Source organism: Pristiophorus japonicus, chromosome 1, assembly GCF_044704955.1.
Source record: "Pristiophorus japonicus isolate sPriJap1 chromosome 1, sPriJap1.hap1, whole genome shotgun sequence".
Classification (NCBI taxonomy): Eukaryota; Metazoa; Chordata; class Chondrichthyes; family Pristiophoridae; genus Pristiophorus; species Pristiophorus japonicus.
The window spans coordinates 2974532-3001435 of NC_091977.1; the positions used below are offsets into that span (position 1 = coordinate 2974532).

At 48.8% G+C, this 26904-nt stretch overlaps 1 long non-coding RNA gene across 1 annotated transcript; it reads right to left on the reverse strand.

Annotated features, from left to right (window-relative positions):
- Window positions 1–9: 9 nt before the first annotated feature.
- On the reverse strand, window positions 10–19267 carry LOC139274768 (uncharacterized). Its single transcript, XR_011595608.1, has 3 exons — window positions 19181–19267; window positions 11674–11783; window positions 10–199 (listed from the first exon to the last, which is right to left on the reverse strand). It is a non-coding gene; the product is annotated as an uncharacterized lncRNA (long non-coding RNA).
- Between the last annotated feature and the right edge of the window lie 7637 nt (window positions 19268–26904).

The following is a 26904-nucleotide window of genomic DNA, read 5'->3' on the forward strand; positions in this document are numbered from 1 at the left end:
AAGTCCTGATCTCCAGTCTGATCATTCCATTGTGCGTCCCACCAGCCCGAACTCCTCTTGTGAAAAGTAACCAGCCGCTGCATTACTTGCCCTGAGTGTGCTTTCCATTCCCAGACAACAGGGCCATCCCCAGGATTGTCTGGTCCTTTTAATGGAATTTCAGCTCTCTCATCTAAAAAATAAATATGATTGGTGTTTCCTGTTGGAAAGAGAAACAATGTCAGCACTTTGATATCAAATCACAATTCCTTAATCCATGTTAGTAATTATTTATGTAGTTCATTTATTTACAGTCATATTTGTATATTTAACTGATCATGTTACCTTCACTGCAGTCACTATTACAGAGAAAAACAGAACAATTCCATTATACATTCAGTGTATCCATTACTAGAGTGATAAAACATACAGCATTACTACAATTATCAACATAAAAAGAGAGAAAATAGTTCATTCCAGGTTACAGGATATAAAGGCTCCAAATATCTTTAAAAAAATGTATTCATGGGATGTGATCGTCACTGCCAAGCCCGACATTTATTGTCCATCACTAACTGCCCCTTGAGAAGGTGGTGGTGAGCCACCTTCTTGAACCGCTGCAGTCCGTGTGGTGAAGGTGCTCCCACAGTGCTGTTCGGGAGGGAGTTCCAGGATTGTGATCCAGCGACGATGAATGAACGCCGATATATTTCAAGTCAGGATGGTGTGTGACTCGGAGGGGAACGTGGAGGTGGTGGTGTTCCCATGTGCCTCCTGCACTTGTCTATCGAGGTGGTAGAGATCGCGGGTTTGCGAGTTGCTGCCGAAGAAGCCTTGAGAGTAGTCTGATCGGGCTGTAATTGGCCAGATTGGATTTGTCCTCCATTTGTGGACAGGACTTACCTGGGCAGTTTCCCACATTGTCAGGTCGATGCCAGTGTTGTAGCTGTACTGGAACAGCTTGGCGAGAGACGTGGCTAGTTCTGGAGCACAAGTCTTCAGCACAACAGCCGGGATGCTGTCGGGACCTATAGCCTTTGCTGTATCCAGTGCGCTCAGCCCTTTCTTGGTATCACGTGGAGTGAATCGACTTGGCTGAAGTCTGGCTTCTGTGATGGTGGGGACCTCAGGTGGAGGCCAATATGGATCATCCACTCGGCACTTCTGGCTGAAGATGGTTGTAAACGCTTCAGCCTTGTCTTTTGCACTCACGTGTTGGGTTCCGCCATCGTTGAGGATGGGGATATTCATGGAGACTCCTCCTCCAATTGTTACATTCATGACTGGATGTGGCAGAACTGCAGAGCTTTGATCTGATCCGTTGATTATGGGATCGCTTAGCTCTGTCTATAGCATACTGCTTCTGCTGTGTAGCATGTATTTAGTCTTGTGTTGCAGATTCTCCAGGTTGGCACCTCATTTTCAAGTACGCCTGGTGCTGCTCCTGGCATGCTCTTTACACTCCTCATTGAACCAGGGTTGGTCTCCTGGCTCGATGGTAATGGTAGAGTGAGGGATATGTCGGGCCATGAGGTTACAGATTGTGGTGGAATACAATTCTGCTGCTGCTGATGGCCCACAGCCCCTCAGGGATGACCAGATTTGCCCTTCTAGGTCTGTTCTGAATCTATCCCATTGAGCACGGTGGTAGTTCCACACAACACGATGGAGGGTGTCCTCAGTGTGAAGATGGGACTTTGTCTCCACAATGACTGTGTGGTGGTCACTGCTACCAATGCTGTCATGGACAGATGCATCTGTGACAGGTAGATTGGTGAGGATGAGGTCAAGTAGGTTGCTCTCTCGTGTTGGTTCTCTCACCACCTGCCGCAGGCCCAGTCTGCCAGCTATGTCCTTCAGGACTCGGCCAGTTCGGTCAGTAGTGGTGCTACCGAGCCACTCCTGGTGATGGACATTGAAGTCCCCCACCCAGAGTACATTCTGTGCCCTTGCTACCCTCAGTGCTTCTACCAAGTGGTGTTGAACATGGAGGAGAACTGATTCATCAGCTGAGGGAGGGCGGTAGGTGGGAATCAGCAGGAGGTTTCTGTGTCCATGTTTGACCTGAAGCCATGAGACCTCATGGGGTCCGGAGTCAATGTTGAGGACTCCCAGGGCCACTCCCTCCACACTGTATACCACTGAGCCACCACCTCAGGTGGGTCTGTCCTGCCGGTGGGATGGTGATGGAGGAGTCTGGGACATTGGTTGAAAGGTATGATTGTGTGAGTATGACTATGTCAGGCTGTTGCTTGACTGGTCAGTGGGACAGCTCTCCCAATTTTACCACAAGTCCCCAGACATTGGTGAGGAGGACTTTGCCGGGTGGGCTGGGCTGGGTGGGCCGTTATCGTGCCCGAAGCCAGTGCCAAGGTAGATGTCAGGTGGTCCGTCCGGTTTTATTCTTATTATTGTTTTTCGTAGCGGTTTGTTACAACTGAGTGGCTTGCTATGTGATTGCAGAGGGCAGTTAAGGGTCAACCACATCTGAGGCCTTGCAGAGAGCAAGGGGAGAGGCGTTGAAGTGTGTCAGCACACTGTGTGGAGCATCCATATAGAGCTTCCTTCAGTTCCCCAATAGTGCTCCGGGTCCCACCCCCAAAGGAAGTGCAGCGCGTGAGATTATGTTCCACTTCCTGTGTGGGGCAATTCCGGGCGCTGAAAGTCCTGGCCCCAGAAACTTACTGCCCCAATCAGGGCACAGGGCAAGCTTTCCCCCAAAGTATTGTTAGATCATTGTGGCCAGTGATTATTCCTTTTCTCTGTACTTCAGCAATTGTAAAAATGTTTTTTTGAATTAATTCTTGAGATATGAGCACCACTGCCAAGGTCACCCTTTAGGGCCCTCCCTAATTGCCCGTGAGAAGCTGATGGTAAGTCGCCTTCCTGAACCGCAGAGGGCAGTTCAAAGTCAATCACATTGCTGTGGGTCTGGAGTCACATGTAGGCCAGACCGGGTGGGGCATTAGTGAACCAGATGGGGATTATAGCAATCAGATAGTTTCATGGTCACCATAACTGATAATAGCTTTTCATTCCAGATTTTAACTCACTGAATATTTTATTCCCCAGTTGCCGTGGTGGGATTTGAACTCTGGCCTCTGGATCATTAGTCCAGGCCTCTGGATTACTGGCCCAGTAACATAACCACTATGAATATAAGAACATAAGAAATAGGAGCAGGTGTAGGCCATACGACCCCTCGAGCCTGCTCCGCCATTCAATAAAATCATGGCTGATCCGATCATGGACTCAGCTCCACTTCCCCGCCCACTCCCCATAACCCCTTATTCCCTTATCAGTTAAGAAACTGTCTATCTCTGTCTTAAATTTATTCAATGTCCCAGCTTCCACAGCTCTCCAAGGCAGTGAATCCTACAGATTTACAACCCTCTGAGAGAAGAAATTCCTCCTCATCTCAGTTTTAAATGGGCGGCCCCTTATTCTAAGATTATGCCCCCTAGTTCTAGTCTCCCCCATCAGTGGAAACATCCTCTCTGCATCCACCTTGTCAAGCCCCCTCATAATCTTATACGTTTCGATAAGATCACCTCTCATTCTTCTGAATTCCAATGAGTAGAGGCCCAACCTACTCAACCTTTCCTCATAAGTCAACCCCCTCATCACCGGAATCAACCCAGTGAACCTTCTCTGAACTGCCTCCAAAGCAAGCATATTCTTTCGTAAAAATATGGAAACCAAAACTGCACGCAGTATTCCAGGTGTGGCCTCACCAATACCCTGTGTTACTGTACCAAGACTTCCCTGCTTTTATACTCCACCCCCTTTGCAATAAAGGCCAAGATACCATTGGCCTTCCTGATCACTTGCTGAACCTGCATACTAACCTTTTGTGTTTCATGCACAAGTACCCCCATGTTACTGTTACAACTCCTGGTCAACTGTGGCTGTGACAGTGACAAATGTACTTTAGGTTAATGTATTCCGATACTTCCAGGTGGCCTCTGGTGACAGTGGTCACATCATTCAGTCAATAGTCCATCACTACCAATCACAGAACTGCACTTTCTCCTTTGATTCATGAGGTGCCTTCACTCTAAGCACAGCAGTAAACAAATATTATTGGATACTCAAGGGTAACAGTACAATCCCCATTGTAACCATTTTTAAATTTACTTGTTCATAAATGAACTTAGCTGAAGTGATAAATTCCAAGTATCTGTGACTCTAGATTAAATAGCAATTCACATCACAGTTAGCAAAAATAAAAGTGTTCCATGCTCAATGTATACACAGTGAAGTTTAAACACAGAGGTCGAGGAATTGGCCTCCTCAGCACCTCCCGTTGTTACCTCTGGGGGGGCGATACTGGTCCCTAAACATTTACTGACCATCTGCAGCGAGAAGATCAACTCAACAGTTGTTTATCGCACTGGAGGGAGGTACACAGTGGTGTTCCCCAGGGTCGGTACACAGTGGTGTTCCCCAGGGTCGGTACACAGTGGTGTACCCCAGGGTCGGTACACAGTGGTGTTCCCCAGGGTCGGTACACAGTGGTGTTCCCCAGGATCGGTACACAGTGGTGTTCCCCAGGGTCGGTACACAGTGGTGTACCCCAGGATCGTTACACAGTGTCGTTCCCCAGGGTCGGTACTCAGTGTTGTTCCCCAGGGTCAGTACACAGTGGTGTTCCCCAGGAATGGTACACAGTGGTGTTCCCCAGGGTCGGTACACAGTGGTGTTCCCCAGGGTCGGTACACAGTGGTGTACCCCAGGATCGTTACACAGTGTCGTTCCCCAGGGTCGGTACTCAGTGTTGTTCCCCAGGGTCAGTACACAGTGGTGTTCCCCAGGAATGGTACACAGTGGTGTTCCCCAGGGTCGGTACACAGTGGTGTTCCCCAGGATCGGTACACAGTGTAGTTCCCCAGGAATGGTACACAGTGGTGTTCACCAGGGTGGGTACACAGTGTTGTTCCCCAGGGTCGGTACACAGTGGTGTTCCCCAGGAACGGTACACAATGGTGTTCTCTAGGGTCGGTCCACCATGATTTTCCCCAGGATCGGTACACAGTGTCGTTCCCCAGGGTAGGTACACAGTGGTGTTCCCCAGGTTCGGTACACAGTGGTGTTCCCCAGGGTCGGTACACAGTGGTGTTCCCCAGGAACGGTACACAGTGGTGTTCCCCAGGGTCGGTACACAGTGGTGTTCCCCAGGGTCGGTATACAGTGGTGTTCCCCAGGGTCGGTACACAGTGGTGTACCCCAGGGTCGGTACACAGTGGTGCTACCCAGGGTCGGTACACAGTGGTGTACCCCAGGGTCGCTACACAGTGGTGTTCCCCAGGGTCGGTATTGGGACCGTTGCTTTCTGCAAGGTCTCTGCTCCACGGCTCCACTCAGTGACCCCCCCGCTACCCCCCCGGCCCAGTGTGCCCCCCAGTGCCCAGTGTGCCCCCCAGTGCCCAGTGACCCCTCCCCCTGCCCGCTGCCCATCGCGCTCCAGGAAGGAAGTGGAACCGTGCTGCCCACTGGGCAAACGGAAAATGTTGTAAAAGTTTGAAATCATTTGCGTTTGGAACTAATTTTTTAAACTTTTAAAAGTTAACAGCCCACACGGGGTGCTCCCCAATTTCAGCCCCGATGATTCTCTGATTCTAAAGGAGCAGGGACATGAAAATTATGGGTCTCAATTTTCCCCAGTGATTTGTGCCGTTTTTTTGACCTAAATTTTAAAGTCCAAGTTTCCCCAAAGATTGTGCGCCAGCGTAACTCAGTTAGTTACGGTTTGTTTGAGACATAGTAACCTGATGTCTGCGTCATTTTTACACAATTATGCAAGTTTGGCCAACTTCCATTTCTCCGAGGACAGCGAATGTGACCACTCCTAAAAAACCTTCTGGGCACTTACAAAAAACCAGCGCACGTCAAAAAATCAACGCAGAAAAACACCGTTGTGTTTCGGTGAAGTTTTGGAGGGAGTCACGAACACATAAATACACATCATCGGGCTTCATTTGTCCAACTGAAGATGCAGAGAATGGAGCTTTCGTGCAATTCTTTAAGTTTGGATAATTTTTAAAGTGCCACGCCCCCACCGGACATCTCCAAACCGGGCTCGAGGGTCGGAGCGTCAACCGGCAGATTCAGTCCCTCGCCCGCACACAGGGGCTCGGGGCTCGGCTCGAAAAGCCCAGCGGGGTGGGCCGGGAGGGGGGGATGGAATCTGAACTGAAGGGATGAGAACCCTTACACTATGTCACTCTGCATCAAATAAATCCAGCGGGGGGAGGTTCCCGATCTATGCAAACCCATTGCACATGCTCAGACCTGGGTGTGGTCCATACTGGGACATTGACCTTGGGGAGCGAGACAACAAAGAAACTTGTCCTGCCTGTCGTTTTGAGCTTCTTGCAAAGGTACAATTTAATCATGGGGGCAATAGTGACAATGCCATACTACGTGCAAGCCTGCTGCATGATGGTGCTGCGGAGGAGACAATTGATTCGACGCCATCGTGTGAGGAACCTCAGAACATGTAGGATGATGGGCAGGAGGCCTTACCCACCTCGGGTATATTGAGACAGGTGTTAGTACCTGCACCTGAGTGATGCAGACTGTGTCAGAAGGCTGCATTTCCACAAAAAAGTTGTAACTGAGATCTGTGAGTTAGTGAAAGCAGACCTGCAACCTAGAAGCGTCAGGAGGATTGCTTTGTCAGTTGAAGTGAAGGTTCCAGCTGCACTTTCATTCTATGCATCTGGATCGTTTCCAGCTACAACTGGGGATGTGTGCACCATTTCTCAACATGCAACACATGTCTGCATTCGGCAGGTGACTGCTGCAGTATATGCCCGGAGGAATGACTACATGTCCACCCAGGCAATGCGAGAAAGGGCTGTGGGCTTCTCCAGGATTGCTGGCTTCCCAAGGGTACAAGGCGGCATTGATTGTACCCACATCGCCTTGCATGCATCTTGGGAGGAATGCGAGTTGTACAGGAACAGAAAAGGCTTCCACTCCATTAATGTGCAACTCATGTGTGACGACATGAATCGCATCATGTCAGTTGATGCAAGATACCCTGGGAGTACCCATGATACGTTCATCCAATGCAAGAGCGCTATATCTACCATGTTTCAGCAGCAGCCAGAAGGGCAGAGCTGACTACTGGGAGACAAAGGGTACGGCCTGCCACCTGGCTCATGATGCCCTTGCGTATAACCCGGACGGAAGCTGACCGGGAATACAACATGTCGCACATTGCGACGCACAGCATAATAGAGAGGACCTTTGGCATCTTGAAACAGTGTTTCCGATGCCTGGACCATTCTGGAGGCTACTTGCTATACTCCCCTGAGATTGTCGGTCAGTTCACTGTTGTGTGCTGCATGCTGCATAACTTAGTCATGAGGCAGCAGCAGCTGGTAGTGAAGACCCACCTGAGGTGAGAGTGGCTGATGATGATGAGGAAGCTGCAGATGAGGAGGAGGAGGAGGAAGAGGAGGAGGAGGAGGACGAGGAGGAGGAGGAGGAGGAGGAGGAGGAGGAGGAGGAGGAGGAGGAGGAGGAGGACGAGGAAGCCATGCAACTACCTGAACCCAGAGTACGATGGCGGAGGAGAGCGGGCCTTCGTGCCCCTTTAACGATTGCTCGCGCCTTGCACCAGCAGCTCATCCATGAACACTTTGCTGCCCGAGGGCTCAGCGGCAACTATTCCGTAATGTTAATTGTGTTAATGGAACAAATCATGGAAATGATTCTTGTTTACTTCAAAATCTTGTGTTAGTAATGGAACAAATAATGGCAATGATTCAGTTATAATTTAAAATATATTTTATTCAAAAGTTTAACAAACATTTGTTTGTACTTACCTTTAATAAAAATATTCTTGTATCAAACTTTAAAGTTTTCAGTTAAGATCACTTACAAACTTTAACAATGCTGACAAATCTAAGATCACTTCAAACTCTAAGATCATTAAAAGCTTTAAGATCACTTTGAAACTTTGAAACTTGTAAATTTATATAACTTACAAAAATGTTTAATTTGAGAACAGTGACAACAGTAACAGCAATAATAAAAAGAACAGCAGCAGCAAAGAAAGGCAGCACCCATCTCTCCTCCACCTTATTCTCAGACCGCCCGCTGTACTTGGTGTTGGTGACACGCATCGTTTCTTGGGTTGGTACCAAGCTTATTCTTTCGAACATCTCGGATATTGTGCACTTCTTGATGGGGGGGTCGGGGGGGGAGGGGCGGTAATGTAGAAGGCCCGACTTGGGCCCCTTCAGAGGCTGGTCTGGGGATTGGAGTGGGAGTGGCAACTGATTCTGTCAATGGGCGCAGGGTCTGAGCGCGTTCCCCTATTGCAGCAGCTAACTCCGACATTCCCTCCCTCATGTGCCCCGACTGCGTCTCACCTACCTGCAACATTCCCTCCCTCGTGTTCACTAACAGTGTGTCACCTACCTGTGACATTCCCTCCCTCATGTTCACTAACAGTGTGTCACCTACCTGTGACATTCCTCCCTCATGTTCACTAACAGTGTGTCACCTACCTGTGACATTCCCTCCCTCATGTTCACTAACAGTGTGTCAACTACCTGTGACATTCCCTCCCTCATGTTCACTAACAGTGTGTCACCTACCTGTGACATTCCCTCCCTCATGTTCACTAACAGTGTGTCACCTACCTGTGACATTCCCTCCCTCATGTTCACTAACAGTGTGTCAACTACCTGTGACATTCCCTCCCTCATGTTCACTAACAGTGTGTCACCTACCTGTGACATTCCCTCCCTCATGTTCACTAACAGTGTGTCAACTACCTGTGGCATTCCATCCCTCATGTTCACTAACAGTATGTCACCTACCTGTGACATTCCCTCCCTCATGTTCACTAACAGTTGTCAACTACCTGTGACATTCCTCCCTCATGTTCACTAACAGTGTGTCACCTACCTGTGACATTCCCTCCTTCATGTTCACTAACAGTGTGTCAACTACCTGTGACATTCCCTCCCTCATGTTCACTAACAGTTGTCAACTACCTGTGACATTCCCTCCCTCATGTTCACTAACAGTGTGTCAACTACCTGTGACATTCCCTCCCTCATGTTCACTAACAGTGTGTCAACTACCTGTGACATTCCCTCCCTCATGTTCACTAACAGTGTGTCACCTACCTGTGACATTCCTCCCTCATGTTCACTAACAGTGTGTCACCTACCTGTGACATTCCCTCCCTCATGTTCACTAACAGTTGTCAACTACCTGTGACATTCCTCCCCTCATGTTCACTAACAGTGTGTCAACTACCTGTGACATTCCTCCCTCATGTTCACTAACAGTGTGTCACCTACCTGTGACATTCCCTCCCTCATGTTCACTAACAGTGTGTCACCTACCTGTGACATTCCTCCCTCATGTTCACTGACAGTGTGTCAACTACCTGTGACATTCCCTCCCTCATGTTCACTAACAGTGTGTCACCTACCTGTGACATTCCCTCCCTCATGTTCACTAACAGTGTGTCACCTACCTGTGACATTCCCTCCCTCATGTTCACTAACAGTGTGTCACCTACCTGTGACATTCCCTCCCTCATGTTCACTAACAGTGTGTCAACTACCTGTGACATTCCCTCCCTCATGTTCACTAACAGTGTGTCACCTACCTGTGACATTCCCTCCTTCATGTTCACTAACAGTGTGTCACCTACCTGTGACATTCCCTCCCTCATGTTCACTAACAGTTGTCAACTACCTGTGACATTCCCTCCCTCATGTTCACTAACAGTGTGTCAACTACCTGTGACATTCCCTCCCTCATGTTCACTAACAGTGTGTCAACTACCTGTGACATTCCCTCCCTCATGTTCACTAACAGTGTGTCAACTACCTGTGACATTCCCTCCCTCATGTTCACTAACAGTGTGTCAACTACCTGTGACATTCCTCCCTCACGTTCACCGACAATGTATCAGCCACCTGCAAAACTCCCTCCCTCATGTTCCCGCAGTGTTTCCATTTCTCCTGAGAGTGTTGTTACTTCTCCCGACAGTCCTGATACCTCATCACCCATCCCACTATTGGTGTCCAGGAGTGATCGTGTAAGGTCAATGCTCTCCACATTCTTTTGCCATCATCTGAACCACATCTGTTAGATCCTGCACCTGAGGAGAGCGCTGTCGAGCTCTCCTTCCCCTCCTCACCCTGGCTGTGGCTCACTTCATCCCACTGGGACCCGCAGCCTCGGACAGTGGGGCCCTGGGTGTGGCTCTCTGCATCCCACTGGGACCCGCAGCCTCGAACAGTGGGTCCCTGGGTGTGGCTCACTACATCCCACTGGGACCCACAGCCTCGGACTGTGGGAACCCATGGAATGTCCCAGCAACACTCGTACCACTCAGGAAAAGGGACGGCACCTCAATGGGGGACACCTGCACCTCCTCCAGAGTGAGTACAACCCCTCCCCCTCACCCTCATGCTCTTGGTCGGGAAGATGGGATTGGCTTGTCCGTGTCTCAATCTTCTGCATCGTCAAGGTTGGCCTCAAGTTCTGCAAAATATAACAGAACAGACAAATGGTTAGCAGCAGAGGAGGGGCCAGGGTGGGGGGTATGAGGAGGCTCACACAGTGCAGGCAGCAGGCTGATTTGAAGGACCACGATGAATGATAGCACATTGCATTAACTGAAGTGTAGCTGATGGAGACATCCCCATGAACCGAAGCGTGGCTAGCCCGCGCGGTACTTAACATTTAGCAAAGGCAGACTGTGGAATTTGCAGGACTTACCCTCTCCCTCGAGTGTGGGCCCAGCTTGTGTCGTGGTGATTGCTTTTCTCCAGGCAGGACCATCAAAGCAGTGAGCCTCTCTTCCAAGGGTGTCGGTGGGTGCAGGTTTACCAGGCTCCTCCTGTTCGAGTTCTTTCCCTTTTGTTGTGTGCCAGCTTCCTCTGCAAAGATGAAAACATAACTTTTTAGGAAGGGTGTCTTTCTGCTGTGTGGGACATGCAGCTGGTCACATTTACAATTGCAATTCCATTGAATAAATGAAAATATTACTTACACTGACTACTTGACCAAGGTCCTGCCACTTCTCTCTGCACCGACCTCCAGACCTCGGGGTGGTCAGCATTGCACAGTAATCTTCTGCAAGTTGGTTCCAGCGTTTCTTCATTTCTTTTGGTGAAACTTTTATGTGACCTCTGCTGGTGTCCAGCTCATGCCATCTGGCCTCAATCACAGTAACTAGTGCGTCCACTTCACCCTGTAAGGAATTCTAGGTCCTTGTGCCGCGTTGCATCTTGTATTGCAGCTCGGATTTTTCCAATGAGAATTAAAGTTCTCACACCCAACTGGTCCTTTACAAATGGCCGAAAGCAGACCGAGAGCTGTCCTGTGCATGCGCGCCCACAGCAATCACGTCAAAAACATCCATTTTTTTCACGCATGCGCAGAAGGGGGACATTGTTTTTTCGGCGCAGACATTAGGCTCCACCCCCTGAAGATACAGGGCAGGCTGCGTGGCCCCAATTTCAAACAATAGACCGGGGAAACTTGCTACTTATTTTTTTGGAGTTGAGGCGTAACTCTGGCAATACGCTAAAAAAACGGCATTGGGGAAATTTGAGGCCATAGACCTTACGTACTTCCTGAATACCCGCTGAATGAATTCATTAAACAGTGATACAGTAAAACTGTGATTGGTGGAAATAAGACACTTACTGTGTGTGAGAACAGACGGAAGGAGAAACACACAGAAACTGAACATCAAACCAGCTGGCATTTTGCTGCAGACAAATCGTCGACTCATTTCACAGATTCACTCTCTTTCCCTGTAAGAAATACACACATAGATACAGATATATATAGTACCAGAAAACCACCAGACGTAAAACTGAGGCACATTTCTTCAATATGTTTAACACTTCGGACTGTGAAGAAAAATAAAACGGATAAAACAGCTTACCAAATGATTTCCTCACGCATGGGAACACCATCGCCTCCAAGTTCCCCTCCAAGTCACATGTCACCCTGTCTATATTCTTGAACTCCCTCCCTAAGGGCATTGTAGGAATATCTTTGCCACACGGACTGCAGCGGTTCAAGAAGGCGGCCCATCACCACCTTCTCAAGGGCAACTAGAGATGGGCAAAAATGCCAGCCTTACCAGCGACGCCCATATCCCGAGAAGAATTATTAATAAAATATATTTGAAAGACTTTTACCAGGCCGTTATGCACCCCGGCAAAAAGGTATTACAGGATACCATCTCACAAACTGATGTAAAACATAAACTACTGGTCGGGATTGGGGTTAAAAGAACTAGTTAGCAAAAGGAAAGTCCTGGTGTGACTATCACTAACACTGAGCCAAATCAGAGGTAACTTAGTTCCATCACACCTGACCACCGCTACATTTTGCACCTCAGTTGTGTGATCTATTTGGCAGCCTTCCCTCAGGTTGGTGCTCTCTGTAGTGACCAATGAAACTCTTTGTAAATGAGGTTGTATCAAATCAGCAGCCTGGAGTTGGAAGCTGTCTTGAGGCTGAGACTCAGGCCTAGAAACTCGATGGGGCAGCGCCCATTTTTTGGGCACAAGCTGGATCCCTAACCTTCCAATATGGTGGGCAGCGATGTCATAGGGTTGAGATGATTGGCTTGAAATTGTCACAACCATCGTCGTCGCTCATTCCCACTGATACCAGTTTTACAGGGGCTCCTTACTGCCTCACTTGGTTAAATGCTGTCTTGATTTCAAGCACAGTATATAAGTACCAGTTCTTTCTCTCTAATGCGTGTGTGCATGCACATACACGTGTGTGCGTGTGTGGAACTGGGTTGGAGTGAAGCTGAAGAGACATCATTCCTTGTACAAGATCTCCCACTTTGTGCTTATTCTCTCAGCAGCATTTCTTGTTCTCTACATCTCAGGCAGAATCTATACAAGTAACTGATTCGCTCCAGGATTCGGTTCTCTCTGATGGATACAAAGATAATTGCTCACTATATTCTTCAATGGTGTCACTCCTTTCTATAGAGACATTGAAGATTACATCAGAGGAAGTTGTCCCGTTGTGTCTGTGCCAACACTTTGCTCGAACAATCCAAAAACTAATCCCACTGCCCCACTCTCTCACAGCCCTCAATCTTACCCCGCTTCAAATATTTATCCAATTTTCCCTTAAAGATGCACAAACGTATCTGTGAGAGTGTTCCACTGAGCCATGGCTGACACCTTATATACAGAGTCTTGTGTCTGAAAGTTAGGTGAAACTAATCATTTTTATATTTAGTGTTACAAATAAAACGTAGAATACCAACTCCAAAACACGACCTAAAATGTTTTCTTATGAATCTTTGAAATGTCGGACAATAGTGAAATGGTGGTGGGCTTGTTTAATTGGTCCTGACTTTGGTCATGTGAGAGACCCAAAGCAGTAGATAGTTATCTTAGTGTCACTGTTTCGCATTAACCACATTTACATCCTTCACTGAACTGTCAAGGCCCAGATAACTGTAAATGGGAAGTAATCCTTCCGTTTAAATATTTCCAAACAGAATTCTTGAAAGGCAGTAGGGGTTAAATTGAATAACCCCTGAGAACGTGATAGAGCGTTCTAATCTCTATCAATCAGGACTCAACCCAAACATTCATGTGTTTCACCTCACCCTCACACACTTAGCACTTTTGCAAGCCTCCAACCTACATCTCACAGCTTGCACACACAGGCAGCTATTCAACCATGTCAGTCACATCACCCGGACAGATTGCACAATACTCACTGACACACTTCCATCTTTCTCGGTGGAGAAGGTAATGCAGAACCGGATGCAGCAGGGACTAACCGGAGAGGGTGAGGCGTGCCTGCATGTTGGAACCTCTATGGAGATACGATGCTGGCCATTTTGGGAAGGGCCATTGTTGAGGCCGTGGCCACCAGCGGGGCTGAGACCATTGAAGATAAGGGTATCCACATTCCTAATCCTCCTTCTCTCATCCCACCTCTGTCCCATCCCACAATCTCTTCTGACTGAGAAGCTGCAGATGGTGTAAACAAGCACTTCTTACTTTCTCCTCGCCCCTCACCACAACCCTTCACGTGTCACTTTTCATTTGAAATAGCCAGGAACTACAAGCTGCCCAGACAGTGGAGGCAGAGCAGGAAGACACACCGTCACTGGGTTTCACAGTCGCAGCCACCAGCTCACATACTGACATTGTGTGTAATTGCAAGAGGAAAGAGGTGGGATCTGCACACGGTGAGACACTGGGCACAAGTGCGCTGCAGCCAGGGCAGGGGGAAATGACAGCTCAGGTAGCAGCTCGCCGCAGGTTGAGGCCACGCACTAGTTCTGATACAGAGGACTCAGCTAATGACTTCGATGGGCCAGGCTACACCAGAGGCTGCTGGGTGGACACACCGGAAAGCCTGCCAGAAGCCTACCTTCAATGTTAAGGAGCATGGACAACTCAGGCACTAACTTGGCACAGGGCTTTGTGCAGAGCTTGGAGCCCATCATTTCCAACATGGAACGGGTGGCTACCTCCAGCAGCACACCTGTGGAACCAACCAGGACGCAGCGTCTGATGGCCAATGTCCCAGCTTCCATTGCAACACAAGCAGCACCCACCCAAAGTCTGAGTGTTGCAGAGGAAGCTCAGACTGTTGTCAGGCAATCTCAGCGTGTGGTCATTGGATCCTCAGACTGTTGTCAGGCAATCTCAGCTTGTGGTCATTGGATCCTCAGACTGTTGTCAGGCAATCTCAGCTTGTGGTCATTGGATCCTCAGACTGTTGTCAGGTAATCTCAGCTTGTGGTCATTGGATCCTCAGACTGCTGTCAGGTAATCTCAGCTTGTGGTCATTGGATCCTCAGACTGTTGTCAGGTAATCTCAGCTTGTGGTCATTGGAGGCTCAGACTGTTGTCAGGTAATCTCAGCTTGTGGTCATTGGATCCTCAGACTGTTGTCAGGCAATCTCAGCGTGTGGTCATTGGATCCTCAGACTGTTGTCAGACAATCTCAGCTTGTGGTCATTGGCAGCTCAGACTGTTGTCAGGCAATCTCAGCTTGTGGTCATTGGATCCTCAGACTGTTGTCAGGCAATCTCAGCGTGTGGTCATTGGATCCTCAGACTGTTGTCAGGCAATCTCAGCTTGTGGTCATTGGATCCTCAGACTGTTGTCAGGCAATCTCAGCGTGTGGTCATTGGATCCTCAGACTGTTGTCTGGCAATCTCAGCTTGTGGTCATTGGATCCTCAGACTGTTGTCAGGCAATCTCAGCTTGTGGTCATTGGATCCTCAGACTGTTGTCTGGCAATCTCAGCTTGTGGTCATTGGATCCTCAGACTGTTGTCAGGCAATCTCAGCGTGTGGTCATTGGCAGCTCAGACTGTTGTCAGGTAATCTCAGCTTGTGGTCATTGGATCCTCAGACTGTTGTCAGGCAATCTCAGCTTGTGGTCATTGGCAGCTCAGACTGTTGTCAGGTAATCTCAGCTTGTGGTCATTGGATCCTCAGACTGTTGTCAGGCAATCTCAGCTTGTGGTCATTGGATCCTCAGACTGTTGTCAGGTAATCTCAGCGTGTGGTCATTGGAGGCTCAGACTGTTGTCAGGCAATCTCAGCGTGTGGTCATTGGATCCTCAGACTGTTGTCAGGTAATCTCAGCTTGTGGTCATTGGCAGCTCAGACTGTTGTCAGGCAATCTCAGCTTGTGGTCATTGGATCCTCAGACTGTTGTCAGGTAATCTCAGCTTGTGGTCATTGGATCCTCAGACTGTTGTCAGGCAATCTCAGCTTGTGGTCATTGGATCCTCAGACTGCTGCCATCGTGGCCGTAGTTACCAATGTTCAAAGGACTTTCCAGGGCATCACAACACTCCAGGAGTTTGTTCATCAACAGACCTGCTCCCTGAAGGCTCTCTGTGGATATGGCCTCCTGCTGAGCACACTTAACCCCCTCCTCCTCCCTCCTCCTCCCTCTTCCAGCAGATGTACTGCTCTGCGTGGCCTCTGCTCACTCTCCCAGTCATGCTCAAAGCCAAGAGGAAACCCTACTAGGCCACTTATGCCTGGAAGCAACTGGTTTGTGCACAAGCCTTTACGTTACCAAAAAGTAATTCAGCACCAGACAGACCGCTCCATGTGGAATATTGAAACTTTTAACCAGTATGGAAAACATCCAAACCATAGAATTTCAGCAACTTACAGAAGAAATAATCCACCAACTAACCCGCAAGTAGTTTATGATACTTTTAAATAGCGCTGGTGGTGGTGTCCCTCATACAGTTGAACGTGCTATCACTGAGTCCATCTATTTCCACCTCCGTAACATCGCCCAACTCCACCCCTATCTCAGCTCATCTACTGCTGAAGCCCTCATCCATGCCTTTGTTACCTCTAGACTTGACTATTTCAACACACTCCTGGCTGGCATCCCACGTCCTGTGCTCCATAAATTCATCCAAAAGTCTGCTGCCGTGTCCTAACTCGCACCAAGTCCCGCTCACCTATCAGCCACTGTGCTGACCCGTGTCCTAACTCGCATCGAATCCGCTCACCTTTCACCCCCTGTGCTTGCTGACCCCTGTCCTAACTCGCACCAAGTCCCAATCAACCATCACCCCCTGTGGTCGCTGACCCATGTCCTACCTCGCACCAAGTCCCAATCACCCATCACCCCCTGTGCTCGCTGACCCATGTCCTAACTCGCACCAAGTCCCGATCACCCATCACCCACTGTGCTCGCTGCCTGTGACCTAACTCACACCAAGACCCATTCACCCATCACCCACTGTGCTCACTGACCTGTGTCCTAACTCGCACCAAGTCCCACTCACCCATCACCCCGTGCTGACCCGTGTCCTAACTCACACCAAGACCCGTTCACCCATCACCCCCTGTGCTCACTGACCTGTGTCCTAACTCACACCAAGTCCCGTTCACCCATCACCTCCTGTGCTCACTGACCTGTGTCCTAACTCACACCAAGTCCCGCTCACCCATCACACACTGTGCTCACTGACCTGTGTCCTAACTCGCACCAAGTCCTGCTCACCCATCACACACTCTGCTGACCCGTGTCCTAACTCGCACCATTGTAACCAATGTAACCCCACTTTTTCAAAAAAGGAGGGAGAGAGAAAACAGGGAATTATAGACCGGTCAACCTGACATCAGCAGTGGGTAAAATGATGGAATCAATTATTAAGGATATTACAGCAGCGCATTTGGAAAGAGGTGACATGATAGGTCCAAGTCAGCATGGATTTGTGAAAGGGAAATCATGCTTGACAAATCTTCTGGAATTTTTTGAGGATGTTTCCAGTAGAGTGGACAAGGGAGAACGAGTTGATGTGGTATATTTGGACTTTCAGAAGGCTTTCGACAAGGTCCCACACAAGAAATTAATGTGCAAAGTTAAAGCACATGGGATTGGGGGTAGTGTGCTGACATGGATTGAGAACTGGTTGTCAGACAGGAAGCAAAGAGTAGGAGTAAATGGTTACTTATCAGAATGGCAGGCAGTGACTAGTGGAGTACTGCAAGGTTCTGTGCTGGGGCCCCAGCTGTTTACATTGTACATTAATGATTTCGACGAGGGGATTAAATGTAGTATCTCCAAATTTGCGGATGACACTAAGTTGGGTGGCAGTGTGAGCTGCGAGGAGGATGCTATGAGGCTGCAGAGTGACTTGGATAGGTTAGGTGAGTGGGCAAATGCATGGCAGATGAAGTATAATGTGGATAAATGTGAGGTTATCCACTTTGGTGGTAAAAACAGAGAGACAGACTATTATCTGAATGGTGACAGATTTGGAAAAGGGGAGGTGCAACAAGACCTGGGTGTCATGGTACATCAGTCATTGAAGGTTGGCATGCAGGTACAGCAGGCGGTTAAGAAAGCAAATGGCTTGTTGGCCTTCATAGTGAGGGGATTTGAATACAGGGGCAGGGAGGCCACACCTGGAGTATTGTGTACAGTTTTGGTTTCCTAACTTGAGGAAGGACATTCTTGCTATTGAGGGAGTGCAGCGAAGGTTCACCAGACTGATTCCCGGGATGGCGGGACTGACATATCAAGATAGACTGGATCAACTGGGCTTGTATTCACTGGCGTTCAGAAGAATGAGAGGGAATCTCATAGAAACGTTTAAAATTCTGACAGGTTTAGACAGGTTAGATGCAGGAAGAATGTTCCCAATGTTGGGGAAGTCCAGAACCAGGGGTCACAGTCTAAGGATAAGGACCGAGATGAGGAGAAACTTCTTCACCCAGAGAGTGGTGAACCTGTGGAATTCTCTACCACAGAAAGTTGTTGAGGCCAATTCACTAAATATATTCAAAAGGAGTTAGATGTTGTCCTTACTACTCGGGGGATCAAGGGGTTTGGTGAGAAAGCAGGAATGGGGTACTGAAGTTGCATGTTCAGCCATGAACTCATTGAATGGTGGTGCAGGCTCGAAGGGCCGAATGGCCGACTCCTGCACCTATTTTCTATGTTTCTATGTTTAAGTCCTGCTCACCCATCACCCCCTGTGCTCACTGACCGTGTCCTAACTCGCACCAAGTCCTGCTCACCCATCACCCGCTGTGCTCACTGACCTACATTGACTCTCGGTTGAGCAATGCCTAAAATTGTTATTATTTTTACTTGGTCCTCCTTACTGAATTCTAAAATCCTCCCAACCCTCAAGCTTACTTCTCCTTTAGGCAACATTATAAGCCTCTTCCTTTAATCTAATACTATCTTTAACTTCCCTTGTTAGCCACGGTTGGACTACGTTTCCCGTAGGGATTTTATTCCTTAAGCGAATTTATATTCGTTGTGAATTATTTCTTTAAATGTTTGCCATTGCTTTACTACCATCAAATCTTTTAAAGTCGTTTCCCAATCTACCTCAGCCCACTCGCCCCTCATACCTACGTAATTTGCTTTGGTCAGATTTAAGACCCTAATTTTAGACAAAAGTTGGCCGTCAGTTAGTTGTAAGAAACCTCCTTCTTGGAGCTTTATGAAAAATGAGACAAACCAAATAAATAAGCACTTGATGCCCGTGTTTAGTCTAAAGAGGAACAGGGTGCAACAGAGGAAGTGACCTGAAAGAGTGAAAGATCAACAAGGGACAAGGTCTTTGAGCAATGCCCAAATGGGATCAGTTATTGAAAGCACATTTACATCAATCCTTTGAAAAGAAGTATGATTGCAGTAAGATTGCCTACCTTGTGGGAAGAGACCAGTGAAGGAGTCCAGAGACGGAGCAGCAAAGCTCCCAGCGATACACAACACTCTGAGGTCTCAGTCATTACTCTGCACAAAGTAACTGACGTAGTCTCTTGTGAAAGCACAGGACAGGCAAGATTCCTCTTCCCTTTCAGCTCAGGGGTCAGACATCATTGGTGCTGTGCCTGTTCGAGCTGAGATAGAATATTGGCTCAATAAATAAAACACAGGGCAGCTCAAAATGGGAACTTATCAAGCTCAAAAACATTTAGGGGTGGGAGGCAAAGGGGTTAGTCTTGGTCATTTAAATGTTACTGGAGGATCTCAAATGGCAGAGCTCATGGTAAATGGGAGAAGCTGCTGTTTGATAATGAAAGGAGTGTTTACCATGAAGTGCCAGGGTTGAAATTCAGGGGTTCCAGCCCCACGACAGAACAGGGACAGAGCAGATCTCCTGGCCATCTCTAGCCATAAACACTGACCCCGCCCCAAATCCCAGGGATGGGTTCATTCGCACGTTTGGGTGATTCCATCAGACCTGTCAGGTTAATCTGTGATTCCCCCTCGATCCACTCCTGGTGATAAGGATCGGGAGATGACGGCTCCAGATAGCAGAAAATGAGAGAGGGCAAATCAGGAACATTATAACCAGATTCAGAAGGACTGAAATCTTACAGCCACAAATCTATCAGACAATGAGTGGAACCCTTTCTGCACTGCTGTGTACATCTTTGGTCACCCAATAACAGGAAGGATATTATTACCGATAGAGGATTACAGAGATGAGCAAGAAAGATGATTTGGAGATCAGGAGTGTAATTTATCAGGAAAGGTTCAGGAAGTCACACCTGGAGATTGTCAGACGGAAATGTTCAAGATCCTTAGAGAGCAGACAGAATTGATCCGTACAAGTTGCTCCGTATGATGAGGGGCGACATAACGGGTGAGACAAATTAAGTTCTGCATAGGAAGCGAGGGCAGGGAGAATGTTTTCACTGAAAGGATATTAGTGATGGGATCAGATAACAGGGAAGACCATTGAATCAAATGGTAGACAGGGGATGAAGAGAGAATCGGATACATTCCCAGAGAGAGGAGGGATTGAGAAAGTAAAACAAAGGGGAAGAATGAGCAGGGGACAGTGGAATGGGTCTGAGGGAATCCTGAGCCCAGCGCTCACCTTCATGGGAGCCAGGCTGCTGTCCAGAATGGCTGGTGTGGGGCAGGCACAGAAATACTGGTTTACCCTCATTCTCTGCACATAGCTCTTATTGTCAGTCTTTACACTTTTGGGTCCTGTTGCTATTTATTGTTAAAGTGAAAATTAAAAGTAAAAAATTAGTCTCATCTACACGAAATAATGTTTTTTTTATTTGTTCACAGGATGTGGGCGTTGCTGCCAAGGCCGGCATTTATTGCCCATCACTAACTGCCCCTTGAGAAGGTGGTGGTGAGCTGCCTTCCTGAACCGCTGCAGTCCGTGTGGTGAAGGTGCTCCCACAGTGCTGTTAGGGAGGGAGTTCCAGGATTGTGACCCAGCGACAATGGAGGAAAAGCAATATATTTCCAAATCAGGATGGTGTGTGACTGGGAGGGGAACGTGGAGGTGGTGGTGTTCCCATGCGCCTGCTGCCCTTGTCCTTCTAGGTGGTAGAGGTCCCGGGTTTGGGAGGTGCTGCTGAAGAAGCCTTGGTGAGTTGCTGCAGTGCATCTTGTAGATGGTACACACTGCAGCCAGGGGGCGCCGGTGGTGGAGGGAGTGAGTGTTGAAGGTAGTGGATGGGGAGCCAATCAAGCGGCTGCTTTGTCCTGGATGGTGTCGAGCTTCTCGAGTGTTGTTGGAGCTGCACTCATCCAGGCAAGTGGAGAGTATTCCATCACACTCCTGACTTGTGCCTTGTAGATGGTGGAAAGGCTTTGGGGAGTCAGGAGGTGAGACACTCACCACAGAATACTCAGCCACTGACCCGCTCTTGTTGCCACAGTATTTATGTGGCTGGTCCGGTTAAGTTTCTGGTCAATGGTGATACCTAGGATGTTGAAGGTGGGGGATTCGGTGATGGTAATGCTATTGAATGTTAAGTGGCAGTGGTTAGACTCTCGGTAGTCATTGCCTGGCACTTGTGTGGCATGAATGTTACTTGCCACTTATCAGCCCAAGCCTGAATGCTATCCAGATCTTGTTGTATGCAGGCATGGACTGCTCCATTATCTGAGGAGTTGTGAATGGAACTGAACACTGTGCAGTCAGCAGCGAACATCCCCCACTTCTGACCTTATGATGGAGGGAAGGTCATTGATGAAACAGCTGAAGATGGTTGGGCCTAAGACACTGCCCTGAGGAGCTGCTGCAGCGATGTCCTGGGTCAGGGACGATTGAACTCCAACCACCACAACCATCTTCCTTTGTGCTGGGTATGTCTCCAGCCAGTGGAGAGTTTTCCCCCTGATTCCCATTGACTTCATTACTAGGGCTCCTTGCTGCCACACTTGTTTGAGAGTAGACTGATGGGGCAGTAATTGGTCGGATTGGATTTGTCCTGCTTTTTGTGGACAGGACATACCTGGGCAGTTTTCCACATTGTCAGGTACACGCCAGTGTTGTAGCTGTACTGGAACAGCTTGGCTAGAGGCGAGACTAGTTCTGGAGCATGTGTTCAACGCAACAGCCGGGCTGTTGTCAAGGCCCATAGCCTTTGCTGTATCCCGTGCACTAAGCCATTTCTTGGTGTCACATGGAGTGAATCGAGTTGGCTGAAGACCGGCTTCTGTGATGGTGGGGACCTCAGCAGAAAGCCACTCAGTACTTCTGGCTGAAGACGGTTGCAAAGGCTTCAGCCTTGTCTTTTACGCTCACAGCTGGTTTCCGCCATCATTGAGGATGGGGATATTTGTGGAGCCTTCTCCTCCCATTAGTTGTTTAATGGTCCACCACTAAACAACTAATGGGAGGAGGAGGCTCCATGAATTCACGTCTGGATGTGACAAGACTGCAGAGCTTTGATCTGATCCGTTGATTGTGGGATCGCTTAGCTCTGTCTATAGCATGCTGCTTCTGCTGTGTAGCATGTATGTAGTCCTGTGTTGCAGATTCTCCAGGTTGGCACCTCATTTTCAAGTACGCCTGGTGCTGCTCCTGGCATGCTGTTTCTCCACTCCTCATTGAACCAGGGTTGGTCTCCTGGCTCGATGGTAATGGTAGAGTGAGGGATATGTCGGGCCATGAGGTTACAGATTGTGGTGGAATACAATTCTGCTGCTGCTGATGGCCCACAGCGCCTCAGGGATGACCAGATTTGATCTTCTAGATCTGTTCTGAATCTATCCCATTGAGTACGGTGGTAGTGCCACACAACACGATGGAGGGTATCCTCAGTGTGAAGATGGGACTTTGTCTCCACAATGACTGTGTGGTGGTCACTGTTACCAATGCTGTCATGGACAGATGCATCTGTGACAGGTAGATTGGTGAGGACAAGGTCAAGTAGGTTGCTCTCTCGTGTTGGTTCTCTCACCACCTGCCGCAGGCCCAGTCTGCCAGCTGTGTCCTTCAGGACTCGGCCAGTTCGGTCAGTAGTGGTGCTACCGAGCCACTCCTGGTGATGGACATTGAAGTCCCCCACCCAGAGTACATTCTGTGCCCTTGCTACCCTCAGTGCTTCTACCAAGTGGTGTTGAACATGGAGGAGAACTGATTCATCAGCTGAGGGAGGGCGGTAGGTGGGAATCAGCAGGAGGTTTCTGTGTCCATGTTTGACCTGAAGCCATGAGACCTCATGGGGTCCGGAGTCAATGTTGAGGACTCCCAGGGCCACTCCCTCCGCACTGTATACCACTGAGCCACCACCTCAGGTGGGTCTGTCCTGCCGCTGGGATGGTGATGGAGGAGTCTGGGACATTGTCTGAAAGGTATGATTGTGTAAGTATGAGTATGTCAGGCTGTTGCTGAACTAGTCTGTAGGACAGCTCTCCCAATTTTACCACGTCCCCAGATGTGGGTGAGGAGGACTTTGCCGGGTGGGCTGGGCTGGGTGGGCCGTTGTCGTGTGTGAAGCAGGTACCGAGGTCGATGCTGGGTGGTCCGTCCAGTTTTATTCTTCTTGTTTTTCGTAGCGGTTTGTTAAAACTGAGTGGCTTGCTATGTGATTGCAGAGGGCAGTTAAGGTCAACCACATTGCTGTGGGTCTGATTTCCTTCCAATTGGATTAATTCAGAAGCAAATACCAAAAAAACACCAGGAGCATCAGTCCACCTGGTCTCAGGCACCATTTTCCAGTTACATTCGAGTGTGTGGAGAAGGAGCTGTCCATCAGATGTACGGGCAGGCAGTAATACGGGGGAGGGGGAGGGGGAGTGTGTGGGGGGCAGGGGGAGGGCGTGGGGGGGGGAGGGGGAGTGTGTGGGGGGGAGGGGGAGGGCGTGGGGGGGGCAGGGAAGGGGAGTGTGTGGGGGGGAGGGGGAGGGCGTAGGGGGGAGGGGGAGGGGGAGTGGGAAGAAGGGAGGGGATGGTACAGGGGGGAGGGGAACGGTGTGGGTGGCGTGGGAGGCGGAGGGGTTGGTGTGGGATGGGGAGAGGGCAATTGTGAGGAGGGGGTGGAGTATGGAGATTATGGGGCAGGGGGAGCGGTGGAGGAGAGGGAGTGGAGAGGGGGATTGTGGGGGAGGGGGAGTGTGGGGGTAGTGTGGGGGAGGGGGAGTGTGGGGTGAGTGTGGGGGAGGGGGAGTGTGGGGGGAGTGTGGGGGAGGGGGAGTGTGGGGGGAGTGTGGGGGAGGGGAAGTGTGTGTGGTGGGGGAGGGGGAGTGTGGGGGGTGTGTAGGGGAGGGTGTGTGGGGGAGGGGGAGTGTGGGGGGAGGGGGAGTGTGGGGAAGGGGGAGTATGGGGGAGGGGGAGTATGGGGGGAGTGTGGGGGAGGGTGTGTGGGGGAGGGGGAGTGTGGGGGGAGGGGGAGTGTGGGGAAGGGGGAGTATGGGGGAGGGGGAGTATGGGGGGAGTGTGGGGGAGGGTGTGTGGGGGAGGGGGAGGGGAGCAGGACGTCAGTCACCATGACGACAGGTTCACAAGTTGGGAAATTGGGGAAATTATTTGTGTTTAAAACGTTCCACTTTCCTCGTACATCCTCCATTGTACTCCGTGCTGATGTTACAGAATACACCCAGACTTTCACAATCTGTGAACAGAACTAATGTGGTCTGTTTATGGCCAGGCTGAGTTGCTGGCTTTTCTCTGAAACCTGTCTGCAGCACTTCCTGTGCTGAAGGGGCATCATTTGTAAAACGTATGTTACAGCGAGCAAACCCTCTTTACACACAGGCTGGTGAAAATGTGGAACTCACTGCCCCAATAGTTTGTGGATGCTGCGACAATTGAAATGTTCAAGGCTGAGGATGGAAGATCTTTGTTGCGTAAATGTATCAAGGGATATGGAGCAACAGTGGGTGAATGGAGTAGATCGAGAGATCAGATATAATCTAATTGAACGGCAGTTAATAGGCTCAAGGAGCCTGTTCACAATTTGAGTTAGTGACTATTCATTTGTGTATTCTGAGTTATAATTAAAACTTAGCAAATAAACCTCTGATCTGGGTGAAAATATTTCATATAAGGACCATCAAGTGACCTGCGCTCCGTGGTCACACTCTCGCCTCTGAGTTGGATGGTTGGAGGTTCAAGGGTGTTAAGTACAAGACATTGTTCACATTGATCAGTTAAAAACTGCCAAAGAGTAAATGCTACACTGATGGTGTTTCCCACAGACCATGATACGGAGCCTTATGGTTGCCGGGACAACACTGGCCACGACCGAAGCTGAGGGAAGATGGAGAACATCAATGTGCTTTGAGATGCGATGGTGCACTGAAGATACGGGAAGGGGAGAGTCTCCGCTGGAGATGTTATTGTTCTGTAATAAATCCCCTACGTGTGGGCTACACATTACGGGGTGGGGACCAAGTCAGGTCATCCACCTTTCTCTCTCTCTAAATGTAAAACCCATTATACAGCGGCCATCCACCTCACAGAAACAGAAACAGCAGAGCGATCAGAACCCTCTCAATGTTTGTGATATATGAGCCCTGAGGAGCCCTGTTCTTTCTAAAACAACATGCTAATCTCATCATCATCATCATCATAGGCAGTCCCTCGGAATCGAGGAAGACTTGCTTCCACTCCTCAAGTGAGTTCTTCAGTGGCTGAACAGTCCAATACGAGAACCACAGTCCCTGTCACAGGTGGGACAGATAGTTGTTGAGGGAAGGGGTGGGTGGGACTGGTTTACCGCACGCTCTTTCTGCTGGCTGCGCTTGATTTCTGCACGCTCTCTGCATTGAGACTCGAAGTGCTCAGCGCCCTATACCTGGCCTTTTTCAGCTTACAAAGGCCTTGGCTAGGATAGACTGGCAAATGATACTTAAAGGGTTGACAGTGGCAAATGATACTTAAAGTCTATCCACTGTCAACCCTTTAAGATTACTTGGATGAACTTCAACAATTGTACATTCCTGTCTGGAGTAAAAATAAAAAGGGGAAGGTAGCTCAATCATGGCTAACAAGGGAAATTAGGGATAGTGTTAAAGCCAAGGAAGAGGCATATAAATTGGCCAGAAAAAGCAGCAAACCTGAAGACTGGGAGAAATTTAGAATTCAGCAGAGGAGGGCAAAGGGTCTAATTAAGAGGGGGAAAATAAAGTATGAGAGGAAGCTTGCACAGAACATAAAAACTGACTGCAAAAGCTTCTATAGATGTGTGAAGAGAAAAAGATTAGTGAAGACCAACATCGGTCCTTTGCAGACACAATCAGGTAAATTTATAATGGGGAACAAAGAAATGGCAGACAAATTGAACAAATACTTTGGATCTGTCTTCACTAAGCAAGACACAAATAACCTTCTGGAAATCCTCGGGGTTCGAGGGTGTAGCGAAAAGGAGAAACTGAAGGAAATCCTTATTAGTCAGGAAATTGTGTTCGGGAAATTGATGGGATTGAAGGCCAATAAATCCCCAGGGCCTGATAGGCTGCATCCCAGAGTACTTAAGGAAGTGGCCCCAAAAATAATAGTGAATGCTTTGGTGATCATTTTCCAACATTCTATTGATTCTGGATCAGTTCCTATGGACTGGAGGATAGCTAATGTAACACCATTTTTTAAAAAAGTAGGGAGAGATAAAGCCGGTAATTATAGACAGGTTAGCCTGACATCGGTGGTGAGGAAAATGTTGGAATCAATCATTAAAGATGAAATAGCAGCGCATTTGGAAAGCAGTGACAGGATCGGTCCAAGTCAGCATGGGTTTATGAAAGGGAAATCATGCTTGATAAATCTTCTAGAATTTTTTGATGATGTAACTGGTAGAGTGGACAAGGGAGAACCAGTGGATGTGGTGTATTTGGACTTTCAAAAAGCTATTGACAAGGTCCCACACAAGAGATTAGTGTGCAAAATCAAATCACATGGTATTGGGGGTAATGTATTGACGTGGATAGAGAACTAGTTGGCAGACAGGAAGCAGAGAGTCGGGATAAACGGGTCCTTTTCAGAATGGCAGGCAGTGACTAGTGGGGTGCCGCAGGGCTCAGTGCTGGGACCCCAGCTATTTACAATATACATCAATGATTTAGATGAAGGAATTGAGTGTAATATTTCCAAGTTTGCAGCTGACACCAAGCTGGGTGGCAGTGTGAGCTGTGAGGAGGATGCTACGAGGCTGCAGGGTGATTTGGACAG